At 44.8% G+C, this 18,469-nt stretch overlaps 1 protein-coding gene across 1 annotated transcript in view; it reads left to right on the top strand.

Annotated features, from left to right (window-relative positions):
* fer1l6 (fer-1 like family member 6) overlaps positions 1–18,469 on the top strand; it is a 147,591-nt gene that overhangs the window by 76,879 nt on the left and 52,243 nt on the right. The gene's annotated exons all lie outside the window — the stretch shown is intronic.

Below are 18,469 nucleotides of genomic sequence, written 5' to 3'. Positions count from 1 at the left end.
TTTACATCTATCTCAAAATTGGTTCTCTCCAAGGAGTGCTCTTTGCGCACAGATTTCGCCCCCGCCTGGCTCATACCTCTCTTTGCCCTTCATTTGCCACCACTCTGCCCTGGTGTGCTGGACGGTTGCGGCTGCGGTAGGCCCGCCGTCTCCTGCGCGCCTTCCATAGCGTCTACCTCCAGCAAGGCCGCGCGAGTCGTTGGCTGCTAAGGTGCCAGAGCCAACTCTTTCTCCGTCAGTTTCACCCCGGTCTGTGGGTGTGGTACCGGCTGTCCGGGAGTCGACCACAGGTCCCGGTGGTGTTGGTGCAGTACCGACTGTCCGGGAGTCAACCACAGGTGCCGGTGGTGTTGCTGCGGTACTGGCTCAACTTGCATTGGCTGTGCCTCAAACGTCTGATCTGCCACTGCCTCACTTGCCGTGTTCGTGGCCCCAGAAGGCTGTCCTCCCCACTCCGTATTCGGGCATGATCTCTTGAAATGTCCGTATTCCCAACACGTAAAACAGTTCATGCCGTTTGGAAATGTACATAACATAGTTAAATTCCAGCACTTTAGAGCAGCACTTCCCACCAACTCAGCATATCGCCTATAGAACATCATACACCGACACCGAGGGATCCGGCACACACCTGCAGCCATGCCTGGCAGGGAGGCAGGGCTTGGTGTAAACACCTGGTGTGGCCATCCTACATCTGGGCAACGTTGTTTTGTTTGCAGCAAAAACGCTTCTGGCAATGCTCCCAGTCGGGCAGAATCGCGTCAATGGATTTTTAGGTCAAAGGTAAAACATTTTGCCTTCTCCAAATATTAATTTCATCACTGAAAAGTTTTCACAAATACAGGTATATAACTGGGCTAGGAGAGCAAAGAAAGGGCCGGGTCAGTTAAACAATGAACCAAAGTCTCCATCTCCCCACCAATAGGATGTCTCTTTGATAAGGCTTGATTTCTGACGCTCCCAATCACAGTTATGGCTCCTTTCAATATCCTCCGTTGGAGGTCTGCAGTTTTTCTCGTGGCCTGTATATCACCACCCACTCATTTGCGTCACATTTCCCTCCTTGGTCATCTCAGATGACCATTATTTAAGCAATAAGCACCGCTTAACAAACCGAAAATATAAAGTCAAAAATAGAAAAAATCATCAACCCCACCAACCGATTAGTAGATGGAAAACTCCTTATGGAGGCAAAACCACATCGCGTTCTCCTATTTATGGAACGGCATTCACTTTGGCCTCCTCCGTACGTCCAATCGTGAACTCGGCTGACCAAAAGTTATGAACATACGTAAGGAACGTAACCAACTGGCTCAAAGAAATTCAACAGTCCCATTATCAGTTCAGTGATACAACAACAACATGTTACACTTGCAACCAAACAATACTATACAATAACAAACATAACCGGCATTGGTTGTTTAATAATTCGGCATTCAAGTAAACCAGGAATATTGATTCTCTTAGATACAGGTGTAACTATAGGTGATGACTATCCTATATACTGCAGCTGGATCAGTTCGGGGCTCTCAGGTGATATCTCGTCCGTGTTCAGATATTTAATTAAAATAAATCGGATTTTAGAAATTGATCCAAAAGTAGTAGGTATATCTGATCCCCATGTAAGCTTGGATGGAACCTGGCGCTTCTGGAGCTCCCACTGCTGTGGTGATCAGCCGATTCAGTAGCCCTCGTACGCAGGGAATACAACAGCTACCAACCACAACTAACACGGTCACTACCACTATCCCCGCGACGAGTACTGACTGGATCAAGCCCTTCCACCTACCAAACAGGTTCTCCAACCATCCAGTGAAAGGGTCATTAATGCCGGAGTTCTCTGCCAATTCTAACCTGAGGGATTGTAATCCTGCCAGCGCCCTGGCCACCGACCCATGCAGAGTTTTGTTATTGGGGATAAAAGTACAACATGTTGTCATCCCACACACCCCTCCTCCTTCTGCGAATAACATATCCAAGGCTAGCCTATTCTGATATGTCATCCTGGAGCTGGCAACTAATTGTTGTTGGTGGCAACTAAAGAAAGGCAAGGCAAGGCAAGGCAACTTTATTTATATAGCACATTTCATACACAAGGCAGACTCAAAGTGCTTCACATATAAACATTGTTATACAATAAAATAAAATAATAGATAAGTAAAAGAAAACATATGCAAAGAAATGAGTAAAATAGTAAGTGCAATGTATTTAAGATCAGATCAACAGTCTCTCTGGTATCCGCGTCGGGACTCCAACCCGACCTAAAAGGAACTTGGTACTTTCTCTGGGACTCCAACCCGGATTCTAGTAACCCTTATCCTTTCTCTCTGGTATCAGATCATGTATCTTTCTGGTAAAAATAGAAAATTAAATTGAAAGTTAAAAAGGCTTTTTAGTAAGTAAAGTGCAATATATTTAAGAGAAAATTAAATTGAAAGTTAAAAAGGCTTTTTAGTAAGTAAAATTGAAAGTGCAATGTATTTAAGTCTACAGACTACAACCCGACCTAAAGGACAATATTCTAGGACTCTAACCCAGCTTCTAGGACTCTAGCCCAGACCAAAGGCCTTATTCACCCTTATACAACCTTTCTCTCTGGTATCAGATCATGTATTTTTCTGGTAAAAATAGAAAATAAAGGGAAACTTAAAAAGGCATTTTAGTAAAATAAAGGTAAAGTATTTAAGATTTAGCAGAAAGCTAAAGCAAACATAAAAGTCTTCAATCTTGTTTTAAAGGTGCTCAGAGTTGGGGCAAGTCTTAAATCCTCAGGGAGTTTATTCCAGCTATTTGTTGCATAGTAACTAAATCCTGCTTTCCCATGTTTCGTGTTTACTCTGGGGATAATTAACAGATTGGTCTCAGAAGATCTTAGTGTTCTAGAAGGCTTATGTAGTGGAAGCATATCAGTTAAATATTTTGGGCCTAAACCATGTAGGGATTTATAGGTTAGCAACATGATTTTAAAAATCAATTATCTGGCCTACAGGAAGCCAATGTAACGATTTAAGAATCGGTGTAATATGTTCAAATTTTTTGGTCTTTGTTAAAACACTAGCAGCAGCATTCTGAACAAGCTGAAGCTTCCTTAGAGTTTGTTTTGGGAGACCTGTAAGGAGACCATTGCAGTAATCAAGCTTACTAGTGATAAAGGCATGTACAAGTTTTTGTAAGTCTTCGGTGGACATGAGCCCTCTAAGTCTTGCTACATTTTTAAGGTGATAATATGCAGATTTTGTAACTGATTTGATGTGACTTTCGAAATGTAAATCAGAATCCATGATAACCCCTAGATTTCTGGCTTTGATTGAGGTTTTCAGGGACAGAGAGTGAAGGTGTTGGGTTACTTTAAGCCTTTCCGTTTTAGCACCAAATACAATTATCTCTGTTTTATCCTCATTTAGCTGAAGGAAATTTCGGCACATCCAGTCTTTCACTTGCTCAATGCACTGGCACAGCAGATCTATGGGCCGATAGTCATTTGGTGATAGCGATACATAGATTTGCGTGTCATCAGCATAGCAATGATGGTCAATATTGTTATTATGCATGATTTGCCCTAGTGGGAGCATGTAGATGTTGAATAAAGAGGGTCCTAAGATCGAACCTTGTGGGACTCCACACATCATGTTGGATGATTCTGATACAAAGTCGCCGATGGAAACAAAGTAGTTCCTATTTTGTAGGTAGGATCTGAACCAATTTAAGACTGTGCCTGAAAGCCCCACCCAGTTTTCTAACCTGTCCAAAAGTATTGTATGGTCTACAGTGTCGAATGCAGCACTGAGGTCTAGTAGCATTAGTATTGAGGTTTTGCCAGAGTCTGTGTTAAGACGGATGTCGTTCACAACTTTAATGAGGGCGGTCTCAGTGCTGTGCAGGGGTCGAAATCCTGATTGGAAGGTGTCATAACAACCAGTTGATGCCAGGAAGTGATTAAGTTGCTGGAGGACAACTTTCTCAATGATTTTACTTATGAAGGGCAGATTTGATATTGGTCTGTAGTTGTTAATAATAGAGGTATCTAGGCTCCTCTTTTTTAAAAGGGGTTTAATAACTGCAGTTTTCAGGGCTTTTGGGAAGTTGCCTGACTGGAGAGAGTTGTTAACTATCTGCAATATGGCTATTGCTAGGCAGTCAAAAACATTCTTTAAGAGGTTGGTAGGTAATAGGGATGGGCACGAGTAGTAAATTCCAAACTCGAGTGATCGAAGGAATTCCTCGAGGAACAATCGAGTACTCGTTAAAGGTCCCATGACATGAAAATCTCACTTTGTGAGGTTTTCTAACATAAATATGAGTTCCCCTAGCCTGCCTATGGTCCCCCAGTGGCTAAAACTTGCGTTTGGTGTAAAACTAGCACTAGCTGTTCTGCTCGCCTTTGAAAAAACGGAGGCTCAAGCGCGCTGATTTGGAATGTCTGTATTCATGACGTCATCAGGAATCTCAGCTCCTCCCCTTACTCTGCCTGGCCCGCCCAGAGACGTTGGCCCCCCAATGAGACTCGACCGTGCGAGCACCACATGTGTGTGTGTGAATACACACACTGTAACGCAAGTGTTTCTTGTCGTTTCTTTGACGTGTCTTGTATTTCCACAACGAGACTTTCGTGGGGGTTATCTGAGCCATGGTTGAGAAGGAATTGGGGGAAAGGAACTTTGGTTTGACTCGCTGAAGTACATGAACTGCGACATGCCGCCGGTTGCCGCGAGGCACCATCGCCCGGCAGCGGGCAGCCGGCAGCGCGCGGTTCAGTCGACTTCAGGTTGATGTGAAAGTGGAAGAACCAGAGACGTTGCAGAACCCGACAAAGTCGTTTGTGATTCATAATATCGTCTGGAGGCGCACACAATATGTTATATGATATAGATATCTATGTATTATATGATATTATTTAGATATAGAGCTCCAGGACTGTAACGCAAGTGTTGTAGGCCTACACTTCCTTGATATTTGGATAACCGTTCTGCTGTTGGTGTGATGGCGCATAACACGTCGGACTCTCGTCTCTGGTATTTCTACAACGAGACTCGTATTGGGGGTTATCTCAGCCAAGGTTGAGAATGAATTGGGGGGAAGGAACTTTGGCTTTGACTCCCTCAAGAACATGAACCACGATAAGGAGGAGAAAGGGATCTTTGCCGGGCAGCGCTTATGCACCTCCGCCTCCGGCGGTGGTCCCTCAGCGGGGCTCAAGCGGGAGACATTCGCCGCCAACAATCCCTTTCTCCTCCATGTCCTATTACCAACCAAACATGTAATGCTTATTCTCCATCAAAACAGTCAGAGTTATCAGAGTATTCATTATTTATTTTTGCAAACGTTCAAAACACATTTTCCTTACAAAAAGAAATATGCGTCTCACAATTTAAATCACGTCGAACCAAGGCCTGTAACAGTTTTAAAAAAAACGAAACAAGTAGCCTAACCATTGCAAATAAATGCTTAAAGCTGCAAATAAAACGGCAGCAAATGGACTATGGAAATACTCAGCGTTGTGATCTTCTCTACACGCCCGGGATTACAGCTGCGTCTTGCGGCGGTGAAAATAGCCGACACACTTTCACTTTCACCGTTGCTGCGGGTCTGCTTTCCCGAACTCACCGTTGTGTTTCAGGAGCATATGTTGCCGCATAGTACTTTCGGGTAGCTCGATTTCGCTTGGCATATTTTACATTTCACCTTATGATCTCCTATTTCTTTAAAGTATTTCAATTCTTCGCTGCGGTTTGCTTTAACTGCCATCTCTTAACTTTTTGAATTCTGGCGTGCCTGCACACGGCACGGAACGCGCCATGGAAATGGATGCATTTAATTTTCTTTGTGCCCACGTCATGCGTTAGTGCTGCCGACAGAAAATTGATACATTTGCTTCAGAAAACTTTGTTTGTGTGTGTATATGCAAACTTGAGTTTGCCTGTCCACCAACCCAGTTCATTTGTAACGAGGAGTACTCGAGTAATCGATTCCTCACGCCCATCCCTAGTAGGTAAAGAATCAAGGCAACAGGTGGATGGCTTTAGTTGTGTAACAGTTTCCACAAGAGTTTTAGATTCAATAACATTAAAGCATGCCATCCCTGCCACGTTACTTTTGCCTGAACAGGGTGGTAGTCCAACATTTTTGTTTGAAGTGGAGATATTGATGGCGCGTCTGATGCCTTCAATTTTATCAGTATAAAAAGCTACAAACTCATTGCATTTCTGCGTGGAATGGAGATCAGGTGGAATTTGTGTTGGGGGGTTGGTCAGTCTGTCAACAGTTGCAAATAGGGTTTTTGCATTATTATTATTGGATGATATTGGAGAAAAATGTTTCTCTAGCACTTTTTAAGTCTGAATTGTAGGCACGGAGGCTCTCTTTGTAGATATCATGGTGAATATGAAGTTTTGTTTTACGCCAGATGCGTTCAACCTTCCTGCATTCTTTTTTCTCTGCTGTTACAGAAGCAGCTTTTCTCCAGGGTGCCTTTTGCTTTCCAGAAATCGTTTTAACCTTATAAGGTGCAATGACATCCATGACTTTCAAAATTTTCAAATTAAAGTTTTCTCCAAGATCATCAGCAGAACATGGGTTGAGAGGTGGTAGTAAGGAGATGGCCTTTCTAAAAAGTACATAAGATTCTTCATTGATATACCGTTTTTTGACAGTATTTGATTTTGCCTGTATGTCGGGAATAAAAGATATATTAAAGAAAACACAAAAATGGTCAGACAAGGAAGGATCAGTCACAGAGAGATCAGAAACATTGAGGCCCTTTGTGATAACCAGGTCTAGAGTGTGGCCCTTACAATGAGTAGTCTCTTTCACATGTTGGGACAGTTCAAATGTGTCCAAAATGGTAAAAAGTTTTTTTGCACACTTGTCATTAAGTCACCAGTTATAACTAGACAGTCAAAGTCTGTGGAGATGCTAGACAATAATTCTGTGAATTCATCGAAAAAATTTGCAGAGTATGTGGGTGGCCTGTAAATAATTAATAGGAGAACTCTGGGGGAGCATTTCAATACAGCACAAAGGTATTCGAATGATGGAAAATCACCAAATAACATCTGTTTCCCCTGAAAAACATTTTTAAATGTAACAGCAACCCCTCCACCTCTTTTTCCAGATCTACATGCATCAAAAAAGTTATAGTTGGGAGGAGCTGTCTCTATCAGAACGGTTGCACTGTTATTTTGTTCCAGCCATGTTTCAGTTAAAAACATAAAATCCAGTTTAGAGGTGGTAATAAAATCATTAACTAAAAACGATTTGTTATTAAGAGACCTAACATTAAGTAGACCCATCCTGATGGTGTTGTTGATAGGCTTTAAGGTTGTTTTTTGGTTTGGAGGAAATATGTATGAGATTTGTGAGGTTAGCAGTGTGTCTAAGTTTCCCTTTGTTTACTCTCTTAGTGGTTACAGCAGGAATGCAAAAGTTGCCATGTTTTGACATAGGCAAACAGAAAAGGGTGTCGCTAAAAGTACCTTGTATGGCCCCTCCCACCGATCCTGTGGTTCTTTCGGCTGTGTTTTTTCACCCAGATCCTCCCGCCAGGTGTCACCACTGGTGGAGAAGGGTCTCTGCCTCGGACCTCCCTTGGTCAGTGATCTGGTAGAAGAACCTTAAAGAAGCCTGGGTTAGCGCCTGTAGGTACTCTTGCATTACATCAAACCTGTCTGATGGGGCCCTTCCGACGGTGGGCTGTGTGGTCCCTGCATGGGACGCCCTGTAACTAGTTCATGGGGGCTGAGAAGGATGGTGCTAGAGGGGGAGGACCGTATGGCCATTAATGCTAGTGGCAGAGCCGTCACCCACGTCATCTTTTTCCCTACTGTCCTTTCCCTAACTTTCCCTGTCAACTGGTTCACCTGAATGTGACCTAAGGTTCGGGTTTCCACCTCCTCTGCGCTGTCCCTGAGTTTCTTCTGTCGGTCGCTTCTAAGTATCTTGGTCAGCTCTTCGTTAATCGTCTGGTTAGCTCGCTCTACCAGGCCTTCTGATTGGGGGTCATATACTGAGCTGAACTGGTGTTTTAGCCCTAGGTATGTTTCCACCTCCTGGAGGTGGGCATTGGAGAAGTGGCTACCATTGTCTGAGCAGATTAGCTTGGGGTATCCCCATCGCAGGGCTCCAGACTAACTTTTTCCTTGGGTGCACTGGTGCGCCTACATTTTTAATTTGGGTGCACCAGCACGTATTTATGGTGCACCCAAGTTTTGAGTTGTTGAGGGGGGGGGGTGGGGGGGGGTTTGGACCGTGCCTGCCGGGCAGCTGCACCGGTTGCACGTCAATATTTACGCCGTTGATTAATAATATCTTGACCATTAAATAAATGCCTTAAATAAATGCAGAATCTGTATCTCTCATAAAGAATATCGTCAGACAATGCCAAGGGATCGGTTCTGTCCCGAAAAACCCTCTGTCTCCGGAGAGACGCCTGTACGATAAGTGCGTCGAGGTCCATGGGAACACCCACAAATGGTGACGCCATTATCGGAGGAGGGGCTAGGAAGCTGCGCACGCCGATATAAGTAGCCGATCTCCGGGTAGACTCGCTGAAAAGCTGCTCCCAGTGGCGGAGCCAGAATAATTTTATAGGGGTGGCCAGACTGGGACCAAAATTCACATAGTGGTGGCCACATAAATCAGAAACATGATTGTTCTCATTAAGCATCTAAAGTTGGCTTTACCTGATAGTATTAGGCCTTTTCATACCACTGACATGGTTACCAGGCAGCGGAAAAAACTACTAGTTTATTCTAACTATTCTAGTAGTCCCAGTCCCCAATCCCATTTTACTAAATTGATGCAGTTAACTTAAACATACCCATCTAGATGGTACATCTAGAGAAAATAAGTCCATTATTTTAGTGTCTAATTTTTTTTGTTGCGATTTTCACTGGCAATATTGCATGTGTCAGTTGTCTAATTTGCTAAAGAAAATGTTAAACTTCAATAATTGTTCAAAGTCAATTTATATAGTGCATTTATTTAAGCTCTCAACAGCATAACCATATACAGCTTCGCCACATCGCCGGGAAAACACGGCACACGCAAAGTACATCCATGGAATCAGCCGTTCAAAACCTGTCTGCATGAATCGTATGACAACTGGATGGCAGGGGATGCGGACAAGGAATACACCGCAGGGGAGAACATGAGAGCCCCAGCTCGCCGCATAGTAGCCTGCAGGTGCTTTAAGCGTGGAACAAGCTGGATACGGAGTGGGTGAACAACTATGTGTGTGTGTGTGTGTTTGTGTGTCACTCTGTTCGAGCCTGCATGAGAGTTCAATGTTGTCATTAGCTGTTACGTCTTTCTGACCAATCGCAGTTCCAGGCCGACCTGGGCTGTACCACTTCGGGAGGGGGCGCTCAGTTACTCTACTCTCCCGATTACCACACAGGCATGCACTGCGTGTGCGTGCGTGCCTGTGTGTGTGTGCAGGGCAGGCGTTATTCAATTGCCTGGTAAACATGTAGGCCTACGGTAATATTCATACTGGTTTAAATAATGCATTTGATAGGCTATTTCCCATCGTTGCTGAGCAAGAGTTTTGTTCGAAAGTTCAGTGATAGAAAACGAATAATAGCCCGGGCTATTTACGTTTTACGGTACCTGTCATGCACCTACCCGATGTCAAATGGACCGGGTTGAATTCACTGCGGGTCTCTCTTCTTATATCCATCTTACCAAAGATTATTCAATTCAATCACAAAGAAGTAAACTCTACTCGCATTGGAAGCTCCCGTTTTGTGTCGCAGTAAAATGCGTCCTTAAGGGAACGACAGCTATGCGAAAATAGCGTTTCGATATATATATATTTTTTTTTTTTGGCCCGGTAGTAGGGGTGGCCAGCGGGGTGGCCGAAGTTTGACCAATGGTGGCCACGGCCACCCCTGGCCACCACGTGGCTCCGCCACTGGCTGCTCCCGACCAGGTTTGGTTGCGAGCGTAAGTCACCATGTTGATACAGCGACGCTTAAAGAGATCGACTTTCATGGTACAGCTAACCCAGGCTTTCAGCTCAACATACCTCGCTGCCCTGGTTTGGGCTTCGTGGGTTTGTTTCCCGGCGTTTCTATTGTTACCGGTCTTGCGTGTTCCAACGGTTTATTAGGTGTCTAATAAATCGCTGTCTAATCAATACTTCATTCACTGCCTCTTCCGTGGTTATTACAATATTATGAATAGACTGCTCTAAAAAAATAAATAATAATAATTATACCAGATACATTTTCAGTCGCATCGGTGCGCCCAAATAAAATATTTGGTCGCACTACCCCGAATTCTAGGCGCATGTGCGCCCAAATTAGGCGCACTCTGGAGCCCTGCATCGGGGAATCAATTCCTGTACTAACCATTTAATCACTGTGGCCCCATCTCCCCTTTTAGCTGGGGTAGCTTCTACCCATCTAGAGAACCTGTCGAAGGCTACTAGCATAAAGTGTTTTCCGTCTACCCTGTTCTCTTGTCTCATATCTGTGAAATCTATGCAGATTTCTTGAAATGGGAGCTGGGGTACGGGGAACTGTCCTTGGGTTATCTTGAACCCCCGTCTTTGGTTACAGGCTTGGCACGTCTGATAGTCCTGGACATACTGGTCGCACACCGCTTTGAGGTCTGGATGCCACCAGTATCTTTCGATACTTTCCCGGGTCTTGGCCTTTCCTTCGTGTGCCAATCCATGTTCTTTTCTCAGGAGGAACAGAAGGGCCTTGGAGGGGACAACCTGCTTCCCAGTGGAGGAGTAGTATATTCCATCCAGGCTTTCCCTGGCCCCTTTTCCTCGCCATACCTATTTCTCGTAGGGTCCTGCTGCTTCTTGCATTTCTATGACTATCTCTTCATTTGGGTCCAGACGTGGGGTTCTCCATCTTTGGGGCCGGGCATGGTGTCTGTCAGTTTCGCGTTCCTGGTGGTTGTGGTGATTGTGTAGTCTGAACTATCAAGGTACGCTTTCACCCCATGGAGAGTATGGACAACCACCGGGTGTGCATTACTATGTAGGCCGTCTTGTAGGCCGGCTTGAACTAACGTCACTACTTTCAAACAAAGGACTACAGGTTAAGACCACTGTAAAAAACCTTGGAGTCCAAATTGACAGTGACCTCACTTTTAACAGCCATATCAAGTCAGTTTCTAAATCAGCTTTCTATCATTTAAAAAACATTTCAAAATTAAGAAATCTCATGACAAAATCAGATCTGGAGAAGCTCATTCATGCCTTTATTTCTAGCAAGCTTGACTACTGTAACGGTCTCCTCACAGGCCTACCCAAAAAAAATATCAGGCAGCTCCAGCTGATCCAGAATGCAGCTGCTAGGGTCCTTATGAAAGCTAAGAGGTCAGACCACATTACACCCCTACTAAAAACTTTACACTGGCTCCCTGTCAGTCAAAGAATAGATTTTAAAGTATTGTTGCTTGTTTTTAAATCACTAACTGGAATGGGGCCCACTTATCTCGTAGACCTCCTCCAATACCACACCCCCACTAGACCTCTTAGATCTCAAGACCAACTGTTTTTAACAAAACCAACTGTGAGAACCAAAAGCGGGGAAGCTGCCTTTAGTTTTTATGCTACTCAGCTGTGGAACCAGCTGCCAATTTCAATCAGAACGGCACCCTCTATTGTCAGTTTTAAAACCAGTATCAAGACCCATCTATTTTCTGTTGCCTTTTCTTAGACTAATTTTCTGTTTTATATGCTCTCCCTTATGCATAACCCTTTATTCACTTTATTTATGTTTTTTATCTGATTTTATCCATTTTAATTTTTATATTTTGTCTTGTCTTCCTTTTATTATGGAAAACACTTCATTGTATTTGTGTAAAGAACTTTGGGTTGCCATTGGCATGAAATTTGCCTTGCCTTGTCCAGGCTTTTGGCGATAGCGCATATAGCTTTTCTACACTCAGGGAGTCCTTTTTTCTGGTGGTTCCAGAGCAGAGCTGTGGTAGGCCAGGACTTTTCGCTCTCCTTGGTATTTCTGCCACAGGACTCTGTTGAACACACAGGGCCCTATTTTAACGGTCTGAAACGCAAGTGGGAAGCGCAAAGCGCAAGTAGCTTTGTGGGCGGTTCTACGGCGCTATCGCTATTTTACAGGCGGATAAATGACGCTTGCGCCGCGGCGCAAGTGTCAAAAGGGTTGGTCTGAAGCAGCCTAATTACCCGTAGGTGTGGTTTGGGCGTAACGTGCAACAAACCAATGAGAGTGCCAGCTCCCATCCCCTTTAAGAGCCATGAGCGCATTTGAATCGGACGAGTTGATATTTTGACAGCGCGTCTGCAGTTTCCGATGAGACAGATGCACATAAATTTCAAACTTCGAATGGCTTAGTTTATTGCCAAATAATATGGCCTAATTCACACATGGAATAAGGGGTTTTCTTCCACAACTTCAGAAATACTGAGTCCTCAAATAAATTTCGGCAAAGAAACATATGATATGCGGTAACTGTGGTTCTATTTAATGATATACGCAATACATTATAAACATTGTTTCTTATTGTAGTGAGTATTGTATGCTATCCTAATATGCATGTGTCCCCGAGGTAATAGACATTGCCATTGATTGTATTATGCGTTACGTGTTTACTTTGCCCAAGTGAAGGAGTTCAAGTACCTCGGGGTCTTGTTCGCGAGTGAGGGAACTATGGAGCGTGAGATTGGCCGGAGAATCGGAGCAGCGGGGGCGGTATTGCGTTCGCTTTACCGCACCGTTGTTACGAAAAGAGAGCTGAGCCGCAAGGCAGAGCTCTCGATCTACCGGTCGATCTTCGTTCCTATCCTCACCTATGGTCATGAGGGTTGGGTGATGACCGAAAGGACGAGATCGCGGGTACAAGCGGCCGAGATGAGTTTTCTCAGAAGGGTGGCTGGCGTCTCCCTTAGGGATAGGGTGAGAAGCTCAGCCATCCGTGAGGAACTCGGATTAGAGCCGCTGCTCATTTACTTAGAAAGGAGTCAGCTGAGGTGGTTCGGGCATCTGGTAACGATGCCCACTGGGCGCCTTCCTTGGGAGGTGTTTCAGGTACGTCCAGTGGGGAGGAGACCTCGGGGAAGACCCAGGACTAGGTGGAGAGATTATATCTCAACACTGGCCTGGGAACGCCTCGGGATCCCCCCGTCAGAGCTGGTCAATGTGGCCCGGGAAAGGGAAGTCTGGGGCCCCCTGCTTGAGCTGCTCCCCCTGCGACCCGACCCCGGATAAGCGGACGAAGATGGGATGATGATGAGAGTGTTTAGCTTGCGTGTGTTTACACAGAGCACACACGCGCGCCCGCATTCATTCATTCTTTTTAACACTCACTCGCGGTAAAACAATGTTTTTCACGATCAAATAGGCCTACTCATCAATCCTAAAAGTTATGGGCATGTAGGCATACACGATGTCTGTGTCGAGAAAATATGCGTTTGCTGTACGGTGTTTGCAGATGCATTGATTTAAAAGTACAATGGATGCAAGATAGGGCCCACAGTCTCTTACTGACACATCTAAGTGAAAGGGTTCCTTGTAGTCTGGGGTGGCCAGACTGCTTTGTTTTAGCCCGGTGAATGCCTCTTCCGCCTCAGGGGTCCATTCCAACGGGGCTTTCAGGTTTCTGTGTCCTGCTTTGGTGATAAGCTGTCGCAGTTTGGTTGTCTCAGCTGTGTAGTCAGGGATGCAAGACCGTATTTGGCTTTGCGTAATTTCTGATCGCGCTTTTGTGTATTTCGCTGATCTCTCTACTATTCCCTCCTATTACTTTCCCTAGGAAAGTTACCAGTTGTAGTTTGGCTTTCTTGAGCTTGTAGCCTTTGTCTGCTATTGTCAGCAGTAGGGCCTCGGTGTCCTGTAGACCAGCTTCTTTTGTCTCAGCTGCCAAGAGGAGGTCGGACTGTTCCAGAAGGAAGGACCAGTTCTGCCAGGTTCTTCTTTAGGCAGGCGTTGAAAATGGTGGGGGTGCATCGGAACCCTTGTGGCATTCTCGTGTAGGTGTCTATACATGAAAGCGAAGAAGGGTCTTGACTCAGTTGCTAGGGGGAGGCAGAAGAATGCATTGGGAAAGATATTTGTTGTCTGTGGTGTACCATTCACGGACCGCCTGTGCCCTCTTTACCATTGGCCCAAGTTGTTTGGGTTGGTGGTCGGTGCGGACTAAGAGGGAGTCATGAGGGCCGCTCTCCGGTTCCAGCTTGAACCACGATTGTTGTTCTGGTGTTAGGTCGACTTCTGCCGCCACTCCTTCGGGTCCCTGGAATATATCTCCACATCTTAGGTCCTCCAGTTTCCCATTCTTCTGGTCGCACCACGGTTTGTCGTAGGGCAGATCCTGCTCGTGGGTGTTGTTGAGTGTGCAGTGTAATGGGTCCAACAGCTCATTGTATTCCCCCATCTCCTGGAATCACATCTTCCATTCTTCATATGTCCTGTCCAGTGCTGGAGTCGTCTGTGCTGCCCCTGTCACTTCCTCTCAGTAGATGGTGGTATCTTCCTGAGTTTCTGGTCTTGGGTCATCTATTAACATGAACATGTGTGCTCCGTGCGGGGCCGGGCTGGTGTGGTTGTATAGGGTAATGCCCCCTGAGTCGCAGGCAAATGTTATCTGCAGCGAACCCATCAGGTCATTGCCTAATCGGTAGATGGGGCATGATGGGGCATAGAGGAACGAATGAGATCCTCTCTGTTCCAGTATATTGAAGTCAAGTGGGGTTGTGGACGGCTTTTCCATGGGTTTCCCAGAGAACCCCATGCTCTTTAAAGAGCGGCGAGATAGTGGAGGTGGGCTCCCTGCGAGACTTCCGATTGTTGATACAGATGCTCCTGAGTCCGCTAGGAACATGAATCGGTGTCCACCTACATACGCCTCCACTGTAGGTAGTCCAAGCCCTAGTTCCTTCCTCGCCTGCTTGTCCTCTGGGCATCCCTATGATTGTACGGGGTACATGGAAGCGCCTGGTGGGGGCGGACCCTCAGGGGGATTCTGGGGCTAGTGTTGCTGTGATAAAAACCTCTGTTAGGCCATGTCGGAGTGCTAAGAGGGGCAATCCTTGATCCAATGTCCTTGTTGCTAGCAATGAAACACCCCTGTGTATTCTGTTGCGGCGTTCTGCCTCTCCTTCTCTTCCTCCTCTTCCTCTGGTATTTTTGCTGCTGATATTGTTGCTGCAGGGCGGCCATCATGTACCCAGGGTATTTGGTGGGTTGGCATCCCGGCTGTAGCCATTCAGGTAGCGGGGTCTCCTGAGACACTGGTGCCGTTGGTTGGGTCGACAGTGACATCATGGCCAGGGGTTCCCAGGCGTCTTTAGCTTTTTTATGCAGCTGGGACCTCTCCATTTGCTTTGAGTTGTTTCTTCATGTCTTCTAAATCTTCTTCCTTGCCTAACCGCCTCTCTTCATCAAGATTGAAGTGGTGAACGAAGTGTTCTACCCACTCCGCCCATGGTTTGGTGGACAACCCTACCACTGTCTGTAGTCCCTTCTGGACCCCAAGGGGCAATCCTAAAGGGAAACTGCTGGAAAACTTCAGTAGAACTGATGTCAGTCCTCTTCTTGGCCAGCAGGGAGAGACGTTGAGGTAGAACTGGGGATAGCTCTCTTCTCAGCCAGCAGGGGGAGTCGCTGAGATAGAACTGGGGATAGTTCTCTTCTCAGCCAGCAGGGGGAGTCGTTAGGTGGGACTTTAGCTACAGAGACTACTAAGAACTCCAAATATAGCGGTGGGGAAACAAACAAAACAAATTGATCAAAGCCTAAAAGCTCCACAGTGCCCTTATCTGTAAAGCTGGAATATGTGGTATTTTATGGCATAGGGCCACCATTCACTTACAGTAGAACACACTCTCTTTCTACCTCCTCTGTGCTGTGAGTATATGTATGTATATATATGTATTAGGGATGGGCGTGAGGAATCGATTACTCGAGTACTCCTCGTTACAAATGAACTTGGTTGGTGGACAGGCAAACTCGAGTTTGCATATACACACACAAACAAAGTTTTCTGAAGCAAATGTATCAATTTTCTGTCTGCGCTACTAACGCATGCCGTGGGCACAAAGCAAATTAAATTAGAGCTGTCAGTTAAACGCGTTATTAACGGCGTTAACGCAAACCAAATTTAACGGCGTTAAATTTTTTATCGCGCGATTAACGCAATTATTTTATAAAAAAAAAAAATATATATATTTTTTTTTTTCTTTGGCTCAAAACAAAGAAGCAGTAGCTGACTGCTATGTTCAAATGACATTTGTTCAAAACAGTCGTTTAATTGCACTATAGGCTCTTTTTTTGTATCGTCCTGTTTTGATCAGTGTATATGCCAATGTTGTTATCAATAAAAAATCATTTGCACAAGGCAAGCCGATGCACTTCACCATGTTGATAAGAGAATTCAAATGAGAAGAATTATGGGACAAAAAAATCCAGGGATATTTAGCATAGAAAAATAATTTGCGATTAATCGCGATTAATTAGAGTTAACTATGACATTAATGCGATTAATCACGATTAAATATTTTAATCGCTTGACAGCTCTAAATTAAATGTATCAATTTCTGTGTGGCGTGTTCCGTGCCGTGTGCAGGCATGCCAGAATTCAAAAAGTTAAGAGATGGCGGTTAAAGCAAAGCGCAGCGAAGAATTGAAATACTTTAAAGAAATAGGAGATCATAAGGTGAAATGTAAAATATGCCAAGCGAAATCGAGCTACCAGAAAGTACTATGCGGCAACATATGCTCCTGAAACACAACAGTGAGTTCGGGAAAGCAGACCCGCAGCAACCAAGTGTGTCAGCTATTTTCACCGCCGCAAGACGCAGCTCCCGGCTAGAGAAGATCACAACGCTGAGGATTTCCATAGTCCATTTGCTGCCGTTTTATTTGCAGCTTTAAATTATTTGCAATGGTTAGGCTACTTGTTTCGTTTTTGTTTTTTTTAAACTGTTACAGGCCTTGGTTCGACGTGATTTAAATTGTGAGACGCATTTTTATTTTTGTAAGGAAAATGTGTTTTGAATGTTTGCAAAAATAAATAATGAATACTCTGATAACTGACTGTTTTGATGTAGAATAAGCATTACATGTTTGGTTGGTAATATTGCCGTTCATCATCAGGCCTATTCCTGCTGCAGATGCGTTGCATTCTAAAAATAGATTCGATTAAATGAGTACTCGATTGATCCTCGAGGAATTCCTTCGATCACTCGAGTTTGGAATTTACTACTCGTGCCCATCCCTAATATGTATATATCAGTGGAGGCTTCTCCATTGTGGAGAGGGAGGAAGATCCTCCCTAACATTGTTGAGAATAAAAAAATTTAGATTGCCCAGACTACTGTAATGAATTAATGCCCTTAAATATGACTACTTTAATGCCTTTGAATACATAATGTTTGTTTCCCTGGGTAAAGGGACATTAGCTCCCCCTATCGCCTATTGACAATTACTTCAGGGAAGAAGGTCCTCCCTCAGCCTCCGTTGACTCCCATTCATTTCCCCAAAAGTACTGGCGGCCGGTGAATAACATGGGTTTCAATGGGAGAGAGGAGGAAAGTCCTCCTCTGAGTGAGTGTGACCTTAAGGCGTCTGATTTGCGCAAAAATCTATTTGGGCTGCGCTATGAACCAATAAGCAGGATCCCTGGCTGGTGAGCAGTATTGCCAGATTGGGCAGATTTCCCACCCAATTGGGCTACTTTTAACCACGTTAGGCTGTAAAATTTATCATTGGGCGGTAAATCTGCCCAATCTGGCAACGCTGTCGATAACAAACCCAGTGCCGTTCAGTCTAAGAGACGCAAAGCAGGTGAAATCATCTGAAGGATAACGAGATTCTAACATTTGTGAATAAAGTGTACAATGGAAAAATTGGAAACAGAGGACATTGTTCATGTTTAATTACAAAGCATTCCATTCATTGAGTTACAGTGTTAAGTTAGCGACCATAGAAAAAAATCGAGGTCACCAAAAGTAATGGCAACGTCAGTATTGTGGGTACTCATGGCTTACTGGTAGCATTACTATCAATCAACTGTATTGCTGGCCCTGTTTGCTAATGAATAATGGCAAATCTCCAACGTGGGCTGTTCATGGTTTCACTGATGTCAAAAATCTTTATAGGGCAACTAAACGCCACGACGAGTGTCAAGTTCACGTTGGTGCTGCTATGCGACATTCCTTGCTAGGCACCATGCCTATAGATCAGGGGCTGTATTCACAAAGCATTTTATCTTACCGCTAGGAGTGCTCCTAACTCGCGCTAAAACATTTTACGTAGGAGTTTTTTCTTAAAAGTTATTCACAAAGCCGCTGAGACCTACTCTTACTAAGGATAAATCACAAAGAGTGAACTAAGAGTGACGCGCCGTTGCTATGGATTACGTCAATTCTCGTGCACGAGTTTAGAAGCAGTCAGTTCGGTGATTGGTTGTTCAGACGAGCCCACTGAATCACCGAAAAACAAGGACATAGCCTAGGCTAGAAATGAATTCC

Source organism: Gadus morhua, chromosome 16, assembly GCF_902167405.1.
Source record: "Gadus morhua chromosome 16, gadMor3.0, whole genome shotgun sequence".
Taxonomy (NCBI): Eukaryota; Metazoa; Chordata; class Actinopteri; order Gadiformes; family Gadidae; genus Gadus; species Gadus morhua.
Note: the sequence above shows the minus strand (reverse complement) of the source record. Positions and strands in the feature narration are given on the sequence as shown.